Source organism: Aquarana catesbeiana, linkage group LG09 (assembly GCF_042186555.1).
Source record: "Aquarana catesbeiana isolate 2022-GZ linkage group LG09, ASM4218655v1, whole genome shotgun sequence".
NCBI lineage: Eukaryota > Metazoa > Chordata > Amphibia > Anura > Ranidae > Aquarana > Aquarana catesbeiana.
The window spans coordinates 248,424,876-248,448,887 of NC_133332.1; the positions used below are offsets into that span (position 1 = coordinate 248,424,876).

Below are 24,012 nucleotides of genomic sequence, written 5' to 3' on the forward strand. Positions count from 1 at the left end.
GATAATTCCTAAGGATTAGCTATTATTTATTGAGTTCAAGTGTTAACATAGCCGCCTCGAATAGCTACACTTTCAAGGTATTACCGGTTTATACACCAAAATCTCTCATACGCTGTTTCCCCATAACATTCTATAGGTACAGAAAATTTTACACCTTTATTTAAACCCTTTCAACCTCTGACTTTCAAAATGTTTCCTATTTTTTTTACATTTATAAACTACATTAAACTTTTTACATTTAAAGAGCCAGCTAAATAACAGTAGCAAATTAATACTTATTTTCCAAAGGTTACGTTTAATTCTTTATTTAAGCATGAAAAAAAAAAAAAGAAAGACCCAATTATCTAGCATCTTGCTTAAAATAAAATACAAATAGTAAAAGAGGCCACCAACATTTGCTTTTTTTTTAAATTTTATTTAATGAACCAGGTAAAGAATAGAAAAATGAATACCCATTATCCAAATGCAACTTTATTTTTTCTACATGGAAAAAAAAAAGATGTAAGACCCAATTATCTAGCATCTTGCTTTAAATAAAAAAAATAAATAAATAGTAAAAGAATGGCCACCAACACTTAAAGACTTTTTTAAGTACAAGGAATTTTTTTTATTTGGTGTGAGACCCAATTATCTGGTTATAAAGAGCAGCTGTCATTAAAAAAAAAAAACGTAAAGTTACAAAAAAAAATTGCTCATTTTAAAAGCTCTTGCAATTATATCATTACGTCATGCTAGAGAAATTGCTAACAAATGTATTGATTTAAAGTACATTAGCCTTTATTTTCAGGCCATTTTCTCCCTTTTTAAAAATTTGACAAATAGCCTGCGGAGGTAAAATTAGGCTGTGGTATTTCTGTTTTCCTTACAGCTGCATTGCTGTATAGTGGGGGACTTGTTTAATACAGGTGTGGTCAGGAAGTGGAGCAATGTGAAAGGTAGCTTGGTTAATCTATAAATTTGCTAAATATTTTAATAGCACAATGTACAATATTCTCTGGTGTTAGAAAGCTACAATTACTTTTCTTTATATATATTTTTTTTTTTTCACATTTTATTTTCCATTCCATTTTATTAAGTTCTGTAAAATGTATTTTGGTACATCAAATATATTTTTACACGTAAACAATTTAAAATGTATAGTATTCCCTGGTGGTAGAATGTAAAATGTTTTGTTTACTGTTCATTTTTTATTTGACATGTTATATATAACCATATATATTTTTGCCCAAGGGCAGAAGTAGAATGTACAGTATTTGTTGGTGTAATAGCTGTAACCTTTTTTAAAAAAAAAAAATCAAAACTTCGTCCAACTGAAATATTTTTTTTATTATTTGTATGCAGACAAGTCAAACCAGCCAAATAATATCGTCACACCTGATGGAGTAATTTAATAAATAAGCAAATAACTGCAAAGTGTGGCTGTGACAAGGGTGACAACTTATGTGGATATGCGGACATCTAGCCATTGAAGCCTATATAATATATAATAATCTAGTGAGTGATTCACTAGTTCCAGCTCTACTTTAGATTTTTTTTTTTTTTAAAGAAGCTGGACGCCAGCAACAGGAAGGTGGTGGACGCCATGTTGGTGCACCCCGCACTGCTCAGCGCTAAACCTTTAGGCTTTCAAAATTATATATTATAATATAATATACTATATTTATTTATATACACTCACTTTATTGCTAAAATTACTCTGAAATTCAATACGTAGCTGGGTGTAGTAAGATGTCCGCTGCCTTCTTCTGACTACAGGCAAGTGTTCTGTCATATAAGCAAACCTGGTAGCAGTGGAATGCATGCGCAAGCTGATGGAATGTCACTTCTGTTACCTAATCTGACGGGTTCACTATTCTGACAGAACACCGGCACGGTACATTAGACCTTCAGAGCGCATGCGCCACTCATGTCAGCATGCAGGGTGTAGGTTTAGGAGATATTCATTTTACCTACAGGTAAGCTTTATTATAGGCTTACTTGTAGGTAAAAATAAAGTAGGGTTTACAACCGCTTTAAATATAAGAGGGTAGTACTGGAAGTAATGCAAAAGTGGGCCTACATTTTTTCATTTAATTTCCAATGTTTATTAGATTTGATTTCATTTAATGTATAAAAACAAGAGAGCCCGTGCAAATACTGTTGAACAATATACGATTGGGTAATAATCAGATACGCTATTTTGTAAACAACAGTTTGCTGCGCTTAGGGTTTATCAAATTCATATAAACATGCAGAACACACAAACATTAATAAAGTCCCATTAGGTGATAAAACAAAGTGCTGGTGCTTGAATTAACATCTCCTGTGCAATGGTGCTCAGACTGGATGCCCCACATAGATGTACACTCTCCCTGGATGTTGACCAACTATCACTAGTATGGTCTCTTAAGCATGTAAGGAACCTGTTGGGATGACTTCTCATGCAAGAATGTACCTCATAGGGATGGATGGAAATGACAAAGGAAAACCTTTATTGCGCAATGCCATTAAAACTGGTTTATTGTGTACACAGATTAAAATAATTCCACTCACATTTATAAGTGCCTTATAGTCCTGGCACCCGGCATGCAAAGCAGGCAATTATTGAGGGTAATCGGCCCTGACAAGGGAAGCCGCCGCTCGCTGCGTTCTGCTTGATTCCCAGGTAGTTTCGTATGGGTGGAAGTGACGCAATGACGCGGTGTAACCTTTGAAGCCATCATCAGAAAGTGGTCCACGGCTATAAGCCCCTTATAAATGTGAGTGGAATTATTTTAATTTGCGCAATAAATGGGTTTATTGAGTACACAATCAAGGTTTTCCTTTGTCATTTCCATCCATCCCTATGAGGTACATTCTTGCACGAGAAGTCATCCCAACAGGCTCACCAGGGTTATCCTCACATGCTTAAGAGACCATACTAGCGATAGTTGGACAACACCCAGGGTGAGTGTACATCTATGTGGGGCATCCAGTCTGAGCACCATTGCCAGAAGAGTTGAAGCTGTTATAGCTGCAAAGGGAGGGCCAACTCAATAATGAACCCTACGGACTAAGATTGGGATGCTATTAAAGTTCAGGTGTGTGTAAAGGCAGGCGTCCCAATACTTTTGACAATATAGTGTATTTCAGATTGTGTAGTTTGATTGTGGAAGTCAATACACTTGTGAAAAAAATATTAGAAACTATACAAAATATACTGAACCCAAGTAACCATAAAGACTAGAGCTTGTTGGTCTCCTATTGCCCACACACTCGGGCATACGTTTTGTATTAACTTACTTAGGTCATTCAAATGTCACATGTTGGTAACTTTTCCTCTCTAATAACGCTTCTTTTTCATTGCAGGTAAATAATGAACATCAAGCAGATGCAATGTGGTGTCATTGAGTTCTTGAGGAATACAATGCTCAACTGTCAATGGTGTCAGCTCCATAAAACATTCCGTAGCATTATGTGGATGTTGGACAGCCTGCACCATTCCTTCATCACAAACTCAGTGATGGCACATTGCTTCTGCTTGGAATCCATTATTTACCTGCAATGAAAAAGGAGGAGTTACCATACCAATGTGAAATTTGAATGACCTATGTAAGTTAATATAATAGTTACTTTAGGTATGGCCCTCATATTTGTCCTTGTTTTCATATCTGGAATTACTATAAGTAATCACATCATTATGACAATCGAAAGCATACTATAATTTTTTTTCCAGATTTCTGTTAACAGAGTGATGAAACATTGTTATGGAAGATAGAATATCTGAATATACAGTGCCTTGAAAAAGTATTCACACCCCTTGAAATTTTCCACATTTTGTAATGTTAGAATCATCCACCACTTCTTCCTTCCGCCGTAAAGTCACGCCCTAGGGCGTGACCTTACAGCGACTGGAAACTACGTCACTACGTTGTGCGCTCCAAAGCCCTAGTATTACAACCAGGTAGGAGGAAGGAAGACGTGGTGGATGTAGAGCTTCACTGTCCTCACTGATGTACATCCCACTCCTCCCGGGATAAACACAGGGCTAGTGGATGATTTTAGCTCTCTACCTTAAAGATCTTAAGCTACATTACCACAGTCGGACTGCCACTTCAATGTGCTATTGGATTTTTACTGTGTGTGAATACATTTTCAAAACGGAACTAGACTATGTGAGTCTCTTTTATATATGAGGATTCCGGAGATAAGGCTGAACTTCCCCATTGGGATATCCAGATATATAGTCCATGGGATGCTGGTCTGTGCCTATTTACCTCTAGGTTCTGGTGAGTACAAACCCCTTGCGTGTGTGTGGAACACACGGCGGTGAAGTGTTTGGTGAACGGTGCACCCATCAATATACTGCCTGATATACCATCTATACTCATCAGAGACTCTTTATTTATTATAGTTTTGTATTTTTTATACAAACCAATCTATCAGATTTACTCTTGCTGCCTGATAGAAGCGCCGCTTTGATGTTTTTATTTTTATCTCTGTTGAGGTTTTAATTTTAACATTTTTTCTACTATTTTATTGATTTTAGTGGCTGCTGAGGGAAACCTCCTCTATAATGTACTCATTTCTATGATGGTGTTTACTGCACATATCACTTTACATTCTAGGTTATATCAACAATTATTGACTGTAGTATTATAAGACCTGTTTACACATAGCGCTGAGATTGAGGGAGTGTGTTTGGGTTATAGGGTTGTTTTCCTCCTTTGTGTTTATAATTGTATTTTTATTGGGATTTTATGTGATGGACCAACACAAAGTGGTACATAATTGTGAAGTGGAAGGAAAATGATAAATGGTTTTCAAATTTTTACAAATAAGAATCTGAAAAGTGTGGCGTGCATTTGCATTCAGCCCTTTACTCTGACACCCCTAACTGAAATCTAGTGGAACCAATTGCCTTCAGAAGTCACCTAATTTGTGAATAGAGTCCACCTGTGTGTAATTATATCTCAGTATAAATACTGCTGTTCTGTGAAGCCCTCAGGAGGTTTGCTAGAGGACCTTAGTGAACAAACAGCATCATGAAGGCCAAGGAACACACCAGACAGGTCAGGGATACAGTTGGAGAAATTTAAAGCATTGTTAAGGTATAAAAAAAATATCCCAAGCTTTAAACTTCTCACGGAGCACTGTTCAATCTATATTCCGAAAATGGAAAGAGTATGGCACAACCGGAAACCTACCAAGACATGGCCGTCCACCTAAACTGACAGGTCGGGCAGAGAGAGCATTAATCAGAGAAGCAGCCCATGGTAACTCTGGAGGAGCTGCAGAGATCCACAGCTCAGGTGGGAGAATCTGTCCACAGGACAACTATTAGTCGTGCACTCCACAAATCTGGCCTTTATGGAAGTGTGGCAAGAAGTAAACCACTGTTGAAACAAAAGTTTAACCTTCCAGCAGAACAATGACCCTAAACATACAGCCAGAGCTACAATGGAATGGTGTAGATCAGCCATCACTAAATGGTGGCCTGCCCAGACCTCCAATGTAGTAGAAGTCATTGGTTTGCTGGGACCACGGGTTGCCCAGCAACCCGTGACATCACGTGTGTGCACATCACCTCCTGCTCCTGACCGCGGCTCTCATTCCCGGCCAGCCGTGATGTCACGTGCTCACCCCGCATATGTGGGGCATAATTTAAGGGGCCCGCTGATGGGCACATTTTATGTTAAGGGGGCACACTGATTGGCACATATATTTGTGGAGGCACCTGATGTGATGGAGACACCTGACGCAAGGGGGCACTTTGATGGGGCAACTGATTTATGGGGGTAGTCTGATGGGGGCACCCAATGTAATGAATTATGCTGGTAGGGGAACCTGTAAGGGGTAACATTTACATTTACAGAGTATTACCAGAATGTGTGGAGGAAACAGTAAGAAATCGCCAGAGTGCGGCTTGCGCCAAAAAATGAAAGAAGACACGTACAGTCTTTAATGGCACAGACTTGTGATTTGGACCTCGGCCCGAAAAATGTAGTTACTGGACCTCCTCGAATTTTAATTCACTACCCCTGGTTTAGATCAAAGCATATTCACGTGTTAGTCCAGACCTAAATCCAATTAAGAATCTGTGGCAAGACTTGAAAATTGCTGTTCACAGAAGTTCTCCATCCGATCTGACAGAGCTTGAGCTATGTTGCAAAGAAGAATGGGCAAAAATGTCACTCTCTAGATGTGCAAAGCTGGTAGAGACATCCCCAAAAAGACTTGCAGCTGTAATTGCAGTGAAAGGTGGTACTACAAAGTATTGACTCAGAGGGGCTGAATACAAATGTACCCCACACTTTTCACATATTTGTAAAAAATTTGGAAAACCATTTATGATTTTCCTTCCTCTTCACAATTATGTGCCACTTTGTTGGTCTATCACATAAAATCCCTGTTAAAATACATGTTTTTTGTTGTAACATGAGAAAATGTGGAAAATTTCAAGGGGTATGAATACCTTTTCAAGGCACTGTATGCTCCTGGATGCCTGTAGCAACCATTTAGGATCTATCGGTCATTAGCAGATTACATAATTATCTCTAATCCTTGATTTACCTCTTAGGCACCTCTTTTTCTACCATCTAGTTTTTGTTTTTTTTTTATTTTTACATATGAATTCCTAAATCTGTTGCAAAATGCTAAAGCAAAGGAAATAGTAAGGAGATTACCAAATTAACCAATCCAAAATGAGCTTTAATTTACTCTAACCTGTACTAGAAAAATGACAATTTAAAGTTGAACTCAACTTCCCATTTCGTCAATCTGTATAGATCAGATCTATGTTTATCTGACCCTAGCCGGGAAAGTGCATATTATCGCTTTGTGGGTTTGATTTTATTGTGTGGTGTGTATACATGTTATACTTCCGCACATAGGCTAATGGGTATAGTTAGGAAACGTATCGCTTTAATGAGATGTTTTTTTAAGGACAGCCCTGTCGGCTCTTGCTTTAAACCAATATTATTTGTTAACCCAAAGCTCCGAGGCCACACACACTGAATTTTTTGTTTTTTCTTATGCCAATATTGCCAAACAATCCTTTTATACCCGCCATGTAACATACCGTGGATTTTGCATTTCTGCATCTCATTGGAGGAAGTCATCTGGATATTTCCTTTTGGAGTTTTATGGTGAACACATCGTTGTTGTATCTTGCTGCTTATTTGAATTCGCCAAAACTCACATTTGAAGTGAGGGGTTAGTAAGAAACCAAAGCAAATAACTGGAGTCTATTTTAAAGGTCTGAGATGGTTGGTTTGGTGTTTTTTCTCATGTCAAATTTCAACCTATTTTACCGTTTTCATTTGGTAATTTGGCATTTTTTCCTATATTCCATTAAAATGTAAACCTTTATAATTTACTTATCTATTAGCATGGTGTTTCCAAAGATCTATTAGTTTGTTCTCAACTTTCAAAGGCCATGTCATTTCATTTTTTTTATATAATGGTCTGTAATTAGCTTCCTTCAAATACACGAATAAAGATTCTGTTCTGCACCTCTTATACCTCATAAATACGATCGGACTTTCCGCCAACAAAACCGTGGAATTTTGTCCAAAGGGTGTTGGCCCAAACTTATCTTGCATACACACGGCACACAGTTGTTGGCCAACAATTACAAACGTAGTGACATACTACGTGGTTTTTCAGCTATTTAGCGCCACCCTTTGGGCTCCTTCTGCTAATTTCGTGTTAGTAGAAGTTTGGTGAGTGTTGAGTCGCACTTTTCATTTCGTGGTTTTCAGTTTGCTTCTGAACGGCCGTTCGTCAACCAGACATGTTGCGGAATCGGAGGAGATAACGTGTTATTTATTATTGGCCTTGGAGTTATTGCTTTGACATTATTTTTCGGCTGAATAATAATGATTTGATTTGGTATATTTTTTATATTTTTGGATGTATAGAATGCACCTTTTGCTTAAGTTCTATTGGCAGATAGCATGTCTAATTTTATTTCTTTTAATGCACAATAAAAAAATGTGTAGAATAATATTTCACTATGTGTTTTACTTCAAATGACAGTTTAGGAGTAGGCAGTTACATTTAAAAAAATACAATGTAAAATTGACAAGGGACACCAACATAGCTGTATCTTTGATCTTAAAAACTACAGAATAATAGTGTTGTGGTAACTTGCACAAATAAAAAAAGAAAAGCATAATAATATTATTCTTGATATCACTAGAAAAAAAAAGCCTTTGAAAATTAGTTTGCAACAACTCCATCAGTATCACCAGCAAAGCATCTTCATTATTATCCCATTAAAGAAGAGGAGAATTATGCGCTGCATTTGGAGATTTCATAATTTGCCACGTCACGAATGTTAATACTCCATTACGAACGCTGGTTTACAAGACTGACCGCTTCTGCTTCCGAGCATGCGTGTTTGTACTTTGGACTTTTGTCCAACGGATTTATGTACACACTCTTGGAAAATCCGACAACACACATTTGTTGGCAGAAAATTTGAAAACCTGCCATCCAACATTTGTTCGTGGAAAGTCCAACAACAATTGTCCAATGGAGCGTATACACGGTCGGATTTACCGCCAACAGCCTGTCATCGAACACTTCCTGTCGGAAAGTCCGATTGTGTGTACGGGGCTTTAATCTTATTAAGGTTCATATATTTTTCTAATCTTTCTGTCAAAGGATCTGTGAGTTGTGATGGGTCTTGTTGACTTGCAGCCCAGTAGACATATTTCAGCTCAACAATGTTGGACTTTGTGAAAGAGCATGTAGTAGATGTGCTGGAGGTTCTGAAAACCACGTGCATAGTAGGCTGGTGTCATATGGGTCATTTCAGGGCTGAGGATACCAATTAAAACAACAGGCCTTTGAAAACTTTCAACATGCTCCTGACATTCTGATTAATAGGTGCTTTTCCAACCCATGTGACAGGACCTTGGAGTTTACATTGCAACATGTTACATCTGTTACATCTTTTACTCTCTGGGTCTCTAGACCACCTTCCTCTCTTACTATTCACTGTGTCCACTGTAGCCTACTACCAGGCTAAATATATGGCAGAAAAACCGTACAAACATTTCAAGCTGAACTCCAGGTAAATGTATAGGATACAAATTAATGCACAGGATAGATCCTTGATGTGAACATTCTTGCTATTTAGACATACATTGAGGACATTGGATTTGGCCCTAAAGAAAAGTTTATCACATGGAAGATTTGTTAATATGGATTAATTAATATCACTTTTCTTGGCTCGTGTGTTTAGGGCTTTTTGCATTAATTCTAGATTTGTCAGCCTATTTGGGAAAAATGATATATGTGCTCTCCATCAGTAAGCAAACATATTGGGAAAACTGTCTTTACACGCACATGAACTGTAATGACATCCCAGTCTTAGTCCGTAGGGTTCAATATTGAGTTGGCCCACCCTTTGCAGCTATAACAGCTTCAACAATTCTGGGAGGGCTGTCCACAAGGTTTAGGAGTGCATCTATGGGAATGTTTGACCATTCTTCCAAAAGCGCATTTGAGAGGTCAGGCATTGATGTGGACAAGAAGGCCTGGCTCGCAGTTTCCGCTCAAATTCATCCCAAAGGTGTTCTATCGGGTTGAGGTCAGGACTCTGTGCAGGCCAGTCAAGTTCCTCCATCCCAAACTCGCTCATCCATGTCTTTATGGACCTTGCTTTGTACACTGGTCCAAATCATTTGGTGGAGGGGGGATTATGGTGTGAGGTTGTTTTTCAGGGCTTAGTTCCAGTGATGGGAACTCCTAAGGCATCCGCATACCAAGACATTTTGGACAATTTCATGCTCCCAACTTTGTGGGAACAGTTTGGGGATGGCCCCTGTTCCAACATGACTGCAAACCAGTGCACAAAGCAAGGTCTATAAAGACATGAACGAGTTTGGGGTGGAGGAACTTGACTGGCCTACACAGAGTCCTGACCTCATCCCTACAGAACACCTTTGCGATGAATTGAAGCAGAGACTGCGAGCCAGGCCTTCTTGTCCACATCAGTGCCTGACCTCACAAATGTGCTTTTGGAAGAATGGTCGAACATTCCCAAAAGACACACTCCTAAACCTTGTGGACAGCCTTCCCAGAAGAGTTGAAGCTGTTATAGCTGCAAAGGGTGGGCCAACCCAATATTAAACCCTACGGACTAAGACTGGGATGCCATTAAAGTTCATGTGCGTGTAAAGGCAGGCGTCCCAATACTTTCATATATACAACCCTGAATAAGGGTTGTATATATGATGGTTTTCCATTTTTTGTTTTCTTTGTTGGTTGAAGAACTGTGTAAATCTTAGCATGGGGGTGTATCTTAGTTATATAGCAGGCCTGCTTTAATTCAACTGAGAACTGTAATTGGCTACTTAGGTTTAAAAGTTGACCATAGAATATAATACGGAGACCTACCTAAACAATCTTTTCAATTTGTATCTAATCAGGTAGTCTGTTATTCTACATAGTAGTCATTCCAATCACACTCCTACAGGTTTCTTTTTTTTATGACTTTCTAGCCATTCCAACTCCGTGAACCGCATACAGGCAAATACTAGAGACTGTTATTCCCATAGTTAATGCTGCCAAGGTAGAACTACAACCAACAAGTTAGTATTCATCTTCTGTATACATTTTTAAAATTGATACTTGTGGGTCTTGTTGCTTTTACTAATTGCAGCATGGTACTTGCGAAGGGCTTCCAGGAAACTCGAATATAATATTGCCATCTTCCTATATCAATGCCAAGCTGTCAGTACTACTGCCATTCAAAGACTGAGCCAAGGTGTCTCTCCTGGGCGGAGACCATTTTTCTTCTCTGTCTATTTTATTGATTTATTTCCAGTATTTATATAGCACCAAAATAGAGAGAGAGAGTACATAAATCCTTTCAAACGTGCCCCTGTCCCTTAAAGGAGCTTACAGTCTAATGTCCCTACCATTGTCCCACACAAACTACAACCAATATTGGAGAAAGAAAAGTAACTTATGCAACATGTCCAGTAAGTTTTTGGACTACGGTAAGAAACCCATTCAAACAAAAGAGAAAAAAATTCCATGTAGTTAGTATCCAAGGTGGGATTGGAAGCCAGGACCCAGAATTTCAAGGGTGTCTCAAACTTTTGCTTAATCAGTCAGTCAATGCGTTATCATGGGGGAAGTATTCTACAGTGGGGGATAGAGCTGCTGACCAATAAGTATAGAAAGGAACAGAAATGTGACGCTTGCAACTAACAGCATTAAAGCCTCGTACACACGATTGGACTTTCCGATAGGAAATGTGTGATGACAGGCTGTTGGCAGTAATTCTGACCGTTTGTATGCTTCATCGGACAATTGTTGTCGGATTTTCCACAGACAAATGTTGGATGGCAGGTTTTCAAATTTTCCGCCAACAAATGTGTGTTGTTGGATTTTCCGAGCGTGTGTACACAAGTCCGTCGAACAAAAGTCCAAAGTACAAACACGCATGCTCGGAAGCAAGGACGAGCCAGAGGCGGTCGGTCTTGTAAACTAGCGTTCATAATGGAGAATTAACATTCGTGACGTGGCAAATTATGAAATCTCCAAATGCAGTGCACATTCTCTTCTTCTTTAATGGGATAAAAATGAAGCTGCTTTGCTGGTGATATTGATGGAGTTATTGCAAACAAATTTTCAAAGGCTTTTTTTTCTAGTGATATCAAGAATAATATTATTATGCTTTTTTTTTTTTTTTTTTGGGCAAGTTACCACAACACCATTATCCCGTAGTTTATAAGATCAAAGATTCAACTATGTTGGTGTCCCTTGTCAATTTTACTTTGTATTTTTTTTACTGTAACTGCCTACTCCCAAACTGTCATTTGAAGTAAAACACATAGCCAAGTATTATTCTACACAATTGTTTTATTGTGCATTAAAAAAAGAAAACAAATAAAATTAGACATGCTATCTGCCAATAGAAATTAACCAAAAAGTGCGTTCTGTTCATCCAAAATTATAGAAAATATACCAAATCAAATCATTATTCAACCAAAAAAATAATATCAAAGCAATAACTCCAAGGCCAATAATAAATAACACGTTATCTCCTCCGATTCCGCAACATGTCTGGTTGACGAACGGCCGTTCAGAAATGAACTGAAAAGTGTGAATCAACACTCGCCAAACTTCTACTAACACAAAATTAGCAGAAGGAGCCCAAAGGGTGGTGCTAAATTGTTGGCCAACAATTGTGTGGCCGTGTGTATACAAGACAAGTTTGGGCCAATGTCCTTCGGACAAAGGTCCACGGTTTTGTTGGCCAACAATCCGATCGTGTGTATGAGGCTTTAGAGTAATGACAAAGAATATAGCACTGCATACAGTCAAATGAGTCCCCCAAAATGGGCTCCAGACATTGCTGTATTCCAAACTGAAGCAAACCATGGCAACCAGTCTGCAACCTTCTCTCATTATCCTGTATATTCCAATTTAAGGTGAAATCTTACAGGCTGCTAAAGGCTAAGCTTTAGAGAAACTTAAGAATGAAGTCATATGAGCAAACATGATCCAACCAACCATAGGGAAATCACTTGGCCACATACACTAAGGTGCATATGGAGAGGCATACACGCGGATACCCCTGGAGCTGGCTTATCCCAGAGTAAACAGTAGAAGAGCATTTTTAATTTGTCCAATCATGTAATACCCTATGAAGTGTTAGCCAATAGCATCAAAAGGCTCCCGAAATATAGAAATATATAAATATATATATATATATATATATATCTATTCTGAACAAAATATGTGATGATCTGTGGGTACCTTTTCTGTATTATACTGTAAATCAGCACCAGCCTTCTTAAAGTGTATACTGTATATCGCCAGAACTTTTTTTTCCAGGTTTTGGATAAACTATAAAAACAAGAACCCATTTCAGATTTGTGTTGCTGTACAGCTTTGTCCCCACTAGGGGGAGTCACCCACTCTATTTGTCTTGGTGAGACAGATATTGATGTGAAATCCATAATTCTAAAGTCATCTTTAGAGGGTGATTCCGCTACCTTTGGCAGATTTTCTCACTTCCTGTTGCATCTTCAGAACAAAAAGTGAAGGGAATTTACATATCAATAAAAACTTTGTACCAGAAAAAAAAAAAATCGAAGGGAAATTCCCACAACAGGGCACAGCTAGGATTGCCACCTTTTCTTCAAGCCAAACCCGAAAACTTTAGTGACCTGGGAAAACTTTGGGTGCCCCAAGGAAAGTAGTAATGCGCTGGGCATAGCATGCTGCAGTGAAAAGTGGGTGTGGTCAAATTGCTCTTGCTGACATCATCGCCCTGCCCCCCCCCCCCCCCCAGTGATGTTGCCCACAGCTCCTGGACGGTAACAGATTTGTGTGTGACTATCTTGGTTACTTGGGGAGCCACAATCCGGTCTGAATAATGTGTCCGGGTTTCAGTCCGCCAGAAACCTGGACACATGATTCAAAACCCAGAATGTCTGGGTGAGTCATGGACAAGTGGCAACCCTAGGCACAGCTACCAAAAATAAACTGACAGGTTTTAACCCTTCCCTATCTATCCAAAAATAGAAAACATTTTTAGCATTCTATTGTAATTTGACCTTTTATTTTCAATTACATTAGCATTATTACAACGTGTATGGTATCAGCATAGCACTTTACATTTACAAAATAAGCATTCAAAGTTTACCACTGTAACAGACAACAAATTAAAAGGTAAGGTGACACTGCTAGCAAAAAGAATGATTAGCGGGGGGTTCTACTTCTTGCTATCTATAGATGGTAGTCTTCTTTCAGAATGATTCTGCCCTACCTTGGAATCCTATTGGCATTCAAGCACTGGTGGCCTTTGACCTAGCTGATGGTTCTATCCAAACAACTGTTATTCCAGATAGAAGTAGAACCTCTGCTTGTCAGCCATGGAGGACTGGTGGCGACAGATCTTCCACTTTGATGTTTGACAGTGAAAATCATCTTTAATATAGTGTTGCTTAAAGTGCTACTAAACCCAGGACCCTGCATTCACTATATCTGGTCTCCCACAGTACACAGAACATGGAAATGCAATTATTTTAGTAAACTGTCAAATACCTTTTCTCATCAGCAATATTTAGCAGTCTTGTGACTTCTATCATTTTCCGACTGAGCACTGGTAAAGCTTGTAAGAGAAGTTTTCATTCCCCTCTGACAATCCTATGAGGCTGCATGACTCCTGACTTTGCCTGGACAGTGTTGATTGGCCCTGTGCTGATCACATGCACCCTCCCAAAAAAACCTAGCAATACACTCCAAACTGAGCATGTGCAGAGGACTCCCAAGGCTCCGTACTATCAGTAGATGGATTTGGGACAATGGAAGTTGAGGATCAGAGAAGACATGATCCAACAGCCTCTTTACACTATGCACAGGATTAACCCCTTAGGTTCCACAGTGAGTATAACAAGCACGCTTTACTGCGAATACAGACTGATTTTACTGTTGTGGGTTTAGTAACACTTTAAAGCTACATTTTAACTGTAACCATATAACTTACCTGTTATAAAGTACATTTCACATTCTGTAGGCTGATGGTTGCTTTGCAGTGCTACAAGATTGACTTATTTTTCTCACAGTGTGACTTTGCATCAGCTAAATTTATGAAAACAATGCACTCCAATTGGCTGATATCTCACAAAATGCCTTAAACTGTGAAAATCACTTTAAGTAGACACTGTTACTTTGCCCATACAGGAAAAAGTGATGGTTTATGGCAGTGGTCTCCAAACTATGGCCCTCAGGCCAGATGTGGCTCTTTGTTTGACTTTATCTGGCCGCTGGGGTACTATTTTTCCCGCTGACACCAATGCCATTGGTGGGCCACTATTCCTCCTCCTACTGACCAGAAGTAGTATTTTTTTCTTTTACTCCTGCTGACCACCAAGCCTGAGGCATTGTTTTCTCCCGCAATAGGGTATCTTCTACTTCCACTGGCCACAGTCCAGCCCATCGAAAGGCTAAATGAACAGTAAACTGTTCCTTTGTTTAGAAAATGTAGAGGCCTCTGGTGTAAAGAATCTGTTCATCCCCTGACCTCCTTATACTAACCTTAACTGCCCTTCTACACACCTGGTTTCTTTCTCACAGCTGGAAACACTATCCAGTACTTCTAGATTTGAAGGAGTTCAAGACATCCTCTGCTGTGACAGTTCTCGGGTCTAGTGGCTAATTGCTTGACCTAAGCACTCAAAGCCCAAGATTCCAGCTTAATGCAAGAATAGATGGTTGCTCTCGATTAGGCCAGTCATAGACATGAGATGACTTACTTCATCTTGCAAACTAGAGTCAAATTGGAAAACAGTACTGTCTACTTCCACTCTGAAACCTTTGCAGACATTTTGGGGGAGAATTACTAAAAGTGGAGAGTGCAAAATCTGGTGCAGCTGTGCATAGAAACCAATCAGCTTCCAGGTTTTATTGTCAAAACTCAATTGAGCAAGCTGAAGTTACCAGCTAATTGGCTACAAAGTTCCACTTCACCAGATTCTGAGTGCTCCAGTTTTAGTAAATACCTCTCCCCAGTGTCCAGCTGACGTTGGGGAGAAAAGGAAAGATTACTAAAACATTATTCCTCCAAAATAAGGCCATGGGTGTATGTTTGGTGCTTAAATATGCATGCTAGTCCAAAATGACTGTACATTGTATGTATGTGTAGTGAGGAATGCCCAGTACAAATATTCATATTACTCAGAGGTGTTTGAGATGTTTATTGGTTAACCACTTCAGCCCTGAGCCCCTTTTTTTTGCTAGAAAATTACTTAGAACCCCCAAACATTATATATTGTTTTTTTTTTCTAACACCCTAGAGAATACAATGGCGGTTGTTGCAATACTTTCTATCACACTGTATTTGTGCAGCGCTCTTACAAGCGCAAATTTTTTGGAAGAAATAACACTTTTGTGACCTTAAAAAAAAATAAGACAGTTAGCCCAATGTTTTTATATTGTGCAAGATAATGTTACACCGAGTAAACTGATACCCAACATGTCACGCTTTAAAATTGCGTCGGCTCGTAAAATGGCAACAAACCTTTACCCTTAGAAAATATGCATAGGCGACATTTAAAAATTTCTACAGGTTACTAGTTTTGAGTTACAGAGGAGGTCTAGGGCTAGAATTATTGCTCTCGCTCTAACGATCGTGGCGATATCTCACATGTGTGGTTTGAACACAGTTTTCATATGTGGGTTTTTTTTCTTATTTATTTTACTTTTTATTTTTTATTTTGACACTGCCCTTTAAAAAAAAAAAATTTGGGTCACTTTTATTTCTATTACAAGGAATGTAAACATCCCTTGGAATATAAAAAAGCATGACAGAACCTCTTAAATATGAGATCTGGGGTCAAAGAGACCTCAGATCTCATATTTACACTAAAATGTAATAAAAAAATAAAAAAGTCATTTGAAAAAAAATTTAAAAATTTCTCCTTTAAGAGCATTGGGCCATCTTTTCCTCACTCGGCAGCCAGCCAAGCAGGGAAGAGGACCCAATCGCCTCCGACGCTACCGGTGGCTTCGGTAAGTGGCGGAGACGACCGGAGTGGGGTGGGGGGGTTGCCCTCTCCCACCCCCGATTAAAAGTGATCTTGCAGAGAATCCGCCACAGAGACTACTTTTATCCGAAACCGGACCGCTCGTTGAAGAAGATACTGGGGTTATGGCAGCTAGCTGCTGCCATATCATTGACATTCCTCTTCAAAATACCGACGTATATCATTGTGAGTCGGTCCGGAAGTGGTTAAAAAAGTTATACAGTCAATGCCTTCCCCGTCTTTAGGGTTTGAGCAGTGGACGTTATTGGAATGACTATGGACTACACTAGAGTACCTATGTTAAGACTTGATAAAGAACAGAGTCCCTTAACAGCACCAAAAACAGTTGGCTGTTCTTAGTGCGGTTTGGAGACACTAGTCTTTATCAAGCCTTACCAAAGATCTCCTAATGCAGTGGTTCTCAACCACAGGCCATGGCCCACTCCCAAACTTTGGCCCCCCATTTCCTGCCATCTTCTGTTCCCCTAACCTACCACAGTGCCTCCCAGTCCCAGCTCCCATAGCACTTCCTTCCTTTCCCTCACTGTCCTATGCCCCCCCCTTCCTCCTCGACCCCACACTGCTGCAGAGCCTTCAGACCCTATATTGCCACCAACCTCGAACGGTGTCCCACAGTGCTTCCCAATTAGTGTGCCTCCTAGCCCCTTCAGTCTCCAACAGTGTCCCTGCAAAACCACCCAACCCCATCAGAAACCTTATCCTCTACAGGGTCACCAAGTCTACTGTAGAGTTCCCTAACCCCCTCCAGAAACCCCATCCCTCCCACAGTAACACCCAATGCTCACTTTTATCTGTCCAGCATTATGACACACACACACACACACACATCAGATATGTGCGTATTAATGCCATGATTGTTTTACAGAATCGTCATAAAGCAACGGGATTTCCTCATGGGATCTCACGGTTGGCCTTACAGTGGGCAGCTTTGGGCTCCATGGAAAGGTTTTTAGCCCTTCAGTAGGAATCTCTATTCTGTTTATTACCCCAGGTGAGAAAGCTCTGGGTGACATGCTGGGCCTCATTTATGAAAACTGGATGGGAATAGGAGATATTGGCAGTAGCAACCAGAGGAAATTTGTAGTGGTGGCAGGCACCAGTTCCCACTCATGCTCTATCAGATCCAGACCAGTGCATTAGCATAAACTAAGATTCTGCTTTTTTTTCCCCTCATCTAACTTGCAAGACAATTGGGATGTGGCTGGTTGCTATAGGTAATTCATATATTTCAGACACTTTTAAGGGAGGCCCCTTGTCATTCCTCTCTGCATCCTGGCTGTGAATAATACATAGCACATGTTAAGTGCAGACATCTGACACAGCTTTGCACAAACCTCCTGTGTAGCGAGATAAGAAGATGAGAGGGGAGTCTGTGCAGCCCTGCTTTATATCCCCAGATCCCTGAGGCACAGTGCAAGGAGACAATTCACAAGGATTCATATAACTGTGTGGCAGTTCAGGCATTGCTGAGGATAAAAAAGTACTATGTTGTGCCTGTGCATGGTAAAGATAGATTTACTTAAATTCTAGCCACACATACTCACCATTCTATCCCATGGTTTGGTTCCTGGGAGCAGATGGATCCACCCTGTGTGAGCTATGAGTAGTTTATGTTGTAGTATGCACAGAGCTCATGTTGATTGGCCCAAAGCTGTCACGTGGAATGATGAACATGCTCCTCCATACCTGGAAGTACCTGATATTTTCTTCTCAAACTAAACAGAGCAGGAGAAGAGTGAGAGAAGAGCAGTATATGTTGCTGGAAAGGGAGAGATTCAGGGCTCATCCTCACCATGTCTGTTAAGCTGCATTGACCTGCATAGATCAAGGCAAAGCGTAAAGAGGCGGTAAAGTACATTTTTCAAAACTAAAATAAAGATCTTCTACTTACCTGCTCTGTGCAAGAGCATTGCACTTGCAGAGCAGCCCTGAACCTCCACTTCTGGGGTTCCCCCACCGGTGCTGTCTGCTTCACCTCTTTGTGCGCCGCCATAGGAACCCGCTTACTATAGGGTCACACGCACTTCCGAATGGCTGTGTGCCTCCGTAGACACACACAGCAGCTCAGCCACACCGCCCCCCCTCCCCCATGCTCCCCCCTCACTGGATTTGACTAACAGTGGCAGGAGCCAATGGCTCCCACTGCTCTTAGCCAAGCTTGTAAGAATGGAGAGAGAAGGCCTGCAGGTGGGCACAGTACTGGATCGATGTAGGACTCGGGCAAGTATTGGGGGGGGGGGGGACAGGAACTGGAAGATTTTTTTACCTTAATGCATAAACGCATTAAGGTAACAAAAAATTGACTTTAGAACTATTTTAACACAATAGCACATAGAAAACCATGGTTTTTCTATTCACTTTTTACACCATACATGTGCATTTGTGTAATGCAGCATGTATGCATTTTTATGCAGTGCACCTCACCATACCACGTCACTGCATATAGTTAAAGGAAGTGACATTTTCTGACACTTAATAAAGTTTAAAAAAGCAAAATAAAGACTACACAGTCCAATTTGTTGTAATAAATCACTCCCTAAGCATCCCCTACACCGCGTACAAGCGTTTTAGCACCCTCAATAATATAACATCAGTTCCTAAGTAATGACTAAAGCTGGTCATACACTCGTAGATTTTTGCCCGAACATTCATTCGTTCAGTATATTTGATATATATGAATGACGTTCAAAAAAACATCAGAAAAAGCTTGCTTTTAACAATCGATTTTTGAGTAGATGGACTTTCCTGGATGAAAACCACATTCACTGTTAAAAATTTGTTCATTCTTAAATACTTTTCCATCCTGCAAATTTTCTTGTCACTGTGGTCAAAAACAAGTTGCAATTTGACCCCGTTAACCATTCGAAAGTTGAACGAATATTCTAAAAATGAACATTTTCTAAAGAAGTTCTACCAGCGTATGGCCCGCCAGCATTGATTGTATCTAAAATGGCTCCATAAAAAACCCATTCTTATCAGTACAGAAACTCGCAACCCATGATGTAAAGAGAACAAATTAGAGCTTTATCCCACATGCGTGTACATACCTCCTCTTCAGTATATGATAGTGGAGCCAGCCTGAACCTGCAAAGAAATTCAGTTCCTATGGTGCAATATAGAAGGTTTTCCTTGTCCAAAGCTGCCTGAGCAGTGTTCTCAGTTACATAACATGTATTGGAGGTAGGTGGGTACAGAAAAGGTTTGAGATGGTGAGCAACAGAGAGCAATTATTTTACTTTTTTTTTTAAATGCCATATGACATGTGATGAAGGTCAAAATGGCAGTTTGGTTATATTTAATCTGTTCAACAGTTCCTCATTTTATCACACTTTTCATTAGGCTCTGTGGGATGGAGGCATCCAGCTTTACCTTGCATACAAACCGACCAGTTACCCCTTATGTGGCATTACCAGCAGCAACACTTTTCTTCTCAGGATACGTTACCAACATTGCGAATCCAGCACATGGCCGTTTAAGCTGTTTTTCCCCCTAGGCAGATAGCCCTAAAACTTTGTGATAAATTAAAGACAGGCCTGTTCCCTACATAAGGCTCCCTAAGTGCTTATGGACAGTTCTAAGGCTAGTTATTTATCTGGTGCACCCCCATATCCCAATTTATGTGCTGGTCTCCTGCTGTTTCGGTGCCTGGTCCCGTGGTCTCCCTCTCCTCCTGGAAAGGTGGTTGTTCATCTGCTGTGTCTTACCGGTATGAGTGAGCATTGAAATCCTGGTTAGCACCATTCGTGAAATACAGAAACTCCTGAAGAAGCGACAACTACAGTCGCGAAACATGTAGAGCAATTTTGAACTCTTCAAGGACCTTTGAATACCCAACAGTCAATGCCGTATCTCAGTGCAGGCTTTTTTTTTTATACAAATAGTATAGCCCCACAGGAAGTATACAAGTGGTATTCCCCTTGGGCCAATCAATGGGGTCCTTTTCTTTGTATAAACTATGTGTTTTATTAAATGTGTACTGTATTGTAATTTATGTGAACCATTAAAAATTTGCTATTTTTCTATATGTGCCGTTAAAGTCCATTTTTCCCTATTATTCAACACTTTTCATTAGGACATACAGTATATGGTTAACGGAAGTTGAATAGCTGCAAAAATATTTGAAATGATCAGTTTTTCTGTGGTTGTGTGAAGAACAGCATTATTTCACATGTACTGATAGTGAATAATACGACGGAAGTACAAGTCATAATGATGAAGATCAGGGTTAGGATTAGGAGGCCAAGTTAAAAGTCTTCATACAATACATAACACTTTTGAAAGATTGACAAAATTTTCCCCAATGGGAAAAAAAAATTTTTTTTGGTGGTTTTAGCAGTGCATTGGAAATCTCCTCAACTATCCTGGCCCTGTTCTTGTGCAAAGAAAACAAACCCAAAAAAAAGTTTTTGTCCACGGTTTTTGTGCTTCACAATGTGCTTGTGCTATTTTGCCATATGTGGGGTTACTGGAATGTTTTAGAATTTAGTGTCCATTTATTTATGAGTGGGCCAGCTCAATATTGAACCTTATGGACTAAGATTGGGATAAAGTTCATGTGCGTGTAAAGGCAGGCGTCCAAATACTTTTGATAATATAGTGTATGTGTGGTTTGAAGGCTCTTTTATCCAAGGATCCTCAACACTAGTTTAAAATGTATCTGAAGGATTATTGTGTTCTGTAATAAAAGGTTATGGTTGAAACTTTTAATAAAATGACCGATGCGGCCAATTTACTCCAAAAACAGGTGTGGTTTGGTTACTTAGGTTAAGTTGGGGGGTCATGCATTTAAGAGGTAAAGAGGGGTTTGCATAGGCTATACCATAGTCAAGAACCTGACTCCAGAACTGCCATTTCCCCTGAGAGTGCCTCAATGGCCAGTCAAGTCAGGTGGCAGAGCTTTGCCTTGAAGTAGGAGAATTTGGGATCTTCATAAAAAAAATATCGGAAGGTTTTCTGGTCAATAAAGGCAGCTTATCTGGCTGCTTAAAGTGCCTGCTCCAAAGAGGACTTTGATGTTTAAAAGGGCTGGAGGATTCACTTTAAAATTGCTGAAAGTTTTGTTGGGGCTTTGCTAACTACAGATATCTCAACTTGGTTCATGGCCCCTGGGGACCGCATTCTGACCTTGATTCGAGAATACTTGTCTCTTCAGCCTTTATTGCCCAGATTGAATCGTCATCATGATGTGTTTATTAGCTAGGTCTACATGTTATTAATAGTTCTTTTATATACGCCAACTTGTGTTTCAGGTTTATTGGCCCTTGAAAGACACGTAGAGCACAAAATGATTGCAGTTTGTGTTTTTACAGTGCCTTTAAATGCATTTATGTTTCAAGCCAGGATATAACGTGGTACAGGAAATGAATGCGCTCTGGCTACAGCTCAAATTTCATCTTAATTTTCTTGTCTTTTTGGGAAACAAAGAAAACCAAACCTTTTTGTTATAGAAAAATGTGGCATTCCGTGAGCTAGGTCTACTGCCCTCTACTGGTAGAAATAAAGTATACTTCTGTACTGATTTCAGTAAACAAGACTTTATGATCTAGTTATGTAAAGGTCCCTTGACATTTTTTAAATAATAAAGTAGGACACTATTAGTGCCAGGCGAAACACACAGTTGTCACGATTAGCAAAAAAAATTCATTTTACAAAAAAACAAACTGTACAGATAGGGCATAGCTTATTATGTATAGAGTGATTACCTTTGCCAAACATTGGACTGAGTTCTATGTAAAGTTACTTACCCAGGTTAAAAAGAAGACGCAGATCCATCGAGTTACATCCTCCGAACACTGTTGACTCAGAGAAAGGCAAAAAATAATTTAAAGTATTTGTATTAGTAGTAAAAGTCCTTCCTGGCCCCCAATAAAAAAAAAGAAAAGAAAAAAAAAAAAAAAAAAATCGGCTAATGCCTAGATCAACATTCCACAATACTATTTCTCATAAATATCAGTAGCCAGTTACATTTTGTGCATTTAGAATCACATCCAGTACTTTTAAGCAACCTAAACTTCTGCGGAAGTCAATGCCACATTTTCATGGCTTCTACAGTAAAGAACCCTTTCTGCATGCATAGGTTAAAGTGAAGTTCCTCCAAATACAAAAGAGTTCCATCAGGTCTTTTGCAGCAAACAAAAGGTGAACTCAGTGAATTAGCTGTATGAAGCAATTTAGAGCTGCGACTAACATTTTCATAATCAATTAGTTGGCCGATTATTGTTTCGATAATAATAAAAAAAAAAATAATAATATGGTTTATAATTTAGTTATTATGTAAAGTTAAAAAAATGTATTCTTCAATATCTATATGCAGTGGTAAAAAAAATATATATGGTAAGGGAGCTAAATTTCTAATTCACTCTGAGAATAACAGACAGAAGGGATATTCTGTATATACTATTAGAGGTTGAATCTGGTAAATATCACACTTTTTTTATATAAAGAAAAAAAAAAAATTAAAGACTTTCGATTTTGATGTAGATGTAAGAAGAAAAGAGGTTTAACCTTAAACTACGTAGAGGGTTCTTTACTGTAAGAGCGGTAAGGATGTGGAATTCCCTTCCACAGGCGGTGGTCTCAGCGGGGAGCATCGATCATTAAAAAAAAAAATGATTAGATAAGCACCTGAACTACCACAACATACAGGGATATACAATGTAATACTGACATAAAATCACACACATAGGCTGGACTTGATGGACTTGTGTCTTTTTTCAACCTCACCTACTATGTAACTATATGTCCCTTAATCTCCACTTTTCTTTATACTCATGGTTGAAAAGCAGCAATGCTCTACTGACTTTGGAGTGCAACTTTGATGCAACTTTGGATGGGTGCGACTTGTCCCTTTGCAAAGTTGGACCCACTGTTGCATGTAAAACATTCAGGTATGACTTTCATGCAACCTTTGAGGGTTAACATTGAGGTCTATGGCTCTCAAGTTGCATGAAAGTCAGACCAAAAGTAATTCATTAACTATTATTTAGCAGTTTATATTTACTAATATAATTACATTTCCATGTTCTGTGTACTGTGGGAAACCAGATATAGTGAATGCAGGGTCCTGGGTTTAGTAACACTTTAAGTCGCACTTACAGTATTATGAATGGTTATCATTGGAAAACATGGGGTACGACTGGTTATACGACTTTGATGTCCGAAGTCGTATGACAAGTCGCACAAGGGTGAATGGGGTGTTGGCACAAAGGTTTTCTGGCAAAATATAAGTATTTTTTATTCTTATCAGATATAACAAACCTTTTAACTCTATATTAAACAGACCAAATAGTACAAAATAAGAGAAGTTGATTGGATTTACACACACTAACTTTCTTTGGTGCTTTACGCTGAGTGCATCCTCGATATAGTCAGCTTCCTTATACATTATATTTATCAACACTAAAAAAATAAAGAGAAAAAAAAGCTGGTACTTGTGTGGTCCTAATACAAAGTCTCCAAGATTTTGACCTTAATTGAT

The 24,012-nt window shown here is 39.3% G+C and overlaps 1 protein-coding gene across 2 annotated transcripts in view; it reads left to right on the forward strand.

The window, feature by feature from the left end:
• PRRX2 (paired related homeobox 2) overlaps window positions 1-24,012 on the forward strand; it is a 131,001-nt gene that overhangs the window by 94,191 nt on the left and 12,798 nt on the right. The gene's annotated exons all lie outside the window — the stretch shown is intronic.